General features: G+C 31.1%; 1 pseudogene; it reads right to left on the bottom strand.

The window, feature by feature from the left end:
* Positions 1-2431: 2431 nt before the first annotated feature.
* Positions 2432-3027, bottom strand: LOC120119420 (annotated as a pseudogene).

Raw genomic sequence — 3027 nt, 5'->3', positions numbered from 1 at the left:
CTTCATTCTGCGGTATATTTAGAGTGATAAATATTAAGATTACACCAAGTTCGATCGAATATGTAACGTGTCATATATAAGCTTTGATTAAGTGCAATTCTATACATCAAATTTTAATTTGATTTAATTTTTACAAAATCGAAATAGTATTATTTCACATTTTAATATTGAGTACACAGAATAATTATATTTATCAAATATAAAAATAAATAATTATATTTATTTGAAAGTTCCATTTCAGCTATCGGTTTTTTTTTTTTCATTCTGCGGTATATTTAGAGTGATAAATATTAAGATTACACCAAGTTCGATCGAATATGTAACGTGTTATATATAAGCTTTGATTAAGTGCAATTCTATACATCAAATTTTAATTTGATTTAATTTTTACAAAATCGAAATAGTATTATTTCACATTTTAATATTGTGTACACAGAATAATTATATTTATCAAATATAAAAATAAATAATTATATTTATTTGATATAATAAATAATTTATTTTAACAAGTACAGAAAGTTGTGGTAAATCCATTATATTAGATGATCCTATACGTGTTTTTGGTCATTTTTATTTAATGACCTTAACGCAGTTTTTTTAATCTCTTTTTATAAGAGTGAAATTTGTGTTGCGAAATTCTGATTATATGTAAACGCGGGATCATCAAATTGCCGGCGGTGGGAAAAAAAACATTTCGATCCCTTGAACCATAACAAAGCTTTTTCATTGAAATTAACGGATTTGTTTAAACATCAAATTAAAAAATAAACTAAATTCATAATTTATGTTGGTATATAGATCATTAATGAAATATCATTTAATAGATTTAATTATTATTATTATTTAATTAATTTGAATTTTAAAATTATATAAATACAAAAATAAAAAATATTTTTTATTAGTCGTACTTACAAATGATAATACTGCTAAAGTAGCTTGATTCGTTCAAAAATTAAAAATAATTAAACTAACATATATGAATTATGAATAATTAAATTAAAGTACAACAACTAAATTTACATGTAAAATATAATATATAGATTAATATAAGAATTTAATCTTTATTAAATTATCATTATTTCGTATGCAGGTAAAAACATTGCATTTCCGATGTAAACTCTACTTTTAGATAACACCGGCATTAATACAAGGGACAGTTACAAATTTGAAAAATATATATATTATTCATAAAAACACATGAAAGATGTGTTAATTAAATAATATTATCTACCTTGATCATAATTAAAATTTGAGTGATTTTTTTTGTATATAAGTTGGAACTCTTCATTTGTTTATTGGGAATTTGTAACTTGACTATATTAAATGATGTCGCCTAGTACCTCCGTCGATGGCTGCGATTGTTAAGTGGTGTGGCCAAATCTGAAAAATCGCCAATTATCCCTCACCAAATCTAGGTTGAATGCTTTAACAGGATAGATGTATCACCAAGTTGGACAATGAAGACTTAGGATAAGCTTGTTATGGCTAACTAGAAATAGATAATCATAACATAATAAAGAGAAATAAAAATATACAAGTAAATCCTAAAATCTTATATATATAATGCTTGTTCTAGAGAGCACTAGGCAGGGGTTCCGTTCCTCTGTCAATTGAAAAAGTTGGAACTTGCTGCTGTGTGTCTGCCTTTGATCTTACTGGGTAGTCATTGAGTGTCATAATGAATTATAGTGGGGCCGTATTTTGCTTCGTTGTATCTGCCATAGCATTGTGACTGGGTGGCGCTCTTCTGCTGCATATTGAGGGTAGTGGTGGTCTTCGTTTCTGGGTAGATATGGTATGAGGGAGGCAGAATTTCAAAGAGGCAATGGAGCCCTACTATGTCTGATTGATGATGGGTCTGTTTGCGAAGACCGTTGCTCACAATTTGATATCAAATTTACTTTCAATTTATGTTCACATATTATTTAAATCACCAGCTTTTAATAAATTAAAATATTCTAAAAAAGCAACATTAAAGACAAGCCCAACTTGAATGAAAGATGAATGGCCTACCAGCACAAAATATTTTAATTTACCTCTAAATTGTCGAACACCAACTATGAAAGAATGGGACCAATTCCTCTTTCGTTAATATTCACAGAAGTTCACAAATCACCATTTCCCAATGTAATTGATAGTTAATAAAAACAAGAACGGAAGATTTACAATCAGCATAGAAATTTAAATTATGATTATGTTTATGGCGATTACATATATTATAATCATACGATGATAGTTTCATATCAAAATTATCATATAACAATCGTTGTTATTTAAATAGTATATCGTTATTTAAATCCGCAGTCAGCATATCAATCAACAAAGATGATTTTCTTTTTTCAAATTCTGGTTCAAAATCATATCCAATGATCATACACTACGTTTCAAAAGAAGCCAAATCATGATCTAAACAAAATTTAAACATCAAAGAAGAAACTGTAAGTTGAAATCTAATCATACTTCTCTCTCCAGGAGTGAACCAAAAAGAATACACAAGAAAAACCCATCAAAATGTCACCGATCGTCTCTCTAAGCCAAATCCTCCACTCTCCTCTCGAACCAGAACCTCCACAACGCCAGAAAAACGTGCAGAATCGTGCACCCTTTGGCGAAAAACGATTGAAACTCCCTGTCCTTAACAAACGAGACCATGAAAATCAAGAAGCCGGTGGAGAAAAAGGGCAGACACGAGAAGGAACCGGAGGTCAGGATCAAGAGCTGGTCGTGCGGGGTGGAGCCGAGGAGCTTGGTGGCGGTCTCTATCCCGTGCGTGAAGGCGTACATCTCCTTCATGTAGAACATCATGAGTGCGCCGCTTGTTAAGGCGAGTGGAGCACGCAGATCAACCTGAAAGCCGATGACGATGTTGACATTTTGTGGGTGGGTGGGTGTGTGTGATTATGAAATCGATCAGTGTGGGGGCTGTTAAGGGTTTCATGAAATAGGCATTGTTGTAGTGGAATTAAATCTTATCCCCAAATTCATTTTGGGAACGGAAGAAACAAGAAGAAAAGAGGAAGACGAACA

Source organism: Hibiscus syriacus, unplaced genomic scaffold (genome assembly GCF_006381635.1).
Source record: "Hibiscus syriacus cultivar Baekdansim isolate YM2019G1 unplaced genomic scaffold, ASM638163v2 tig00110332_pilon, whole genome shotgun sequence".
Taxonomy (NCBI): Eukaryota; Viridiplantae; Streptophyta; class Magnoliopsida; order Malvales; family Malvaceae; genus Hibiscus; species Hibiscus syriacus.
This window is presented reverse-complemented; position numbering and strand designations above follow the sequence as displayed.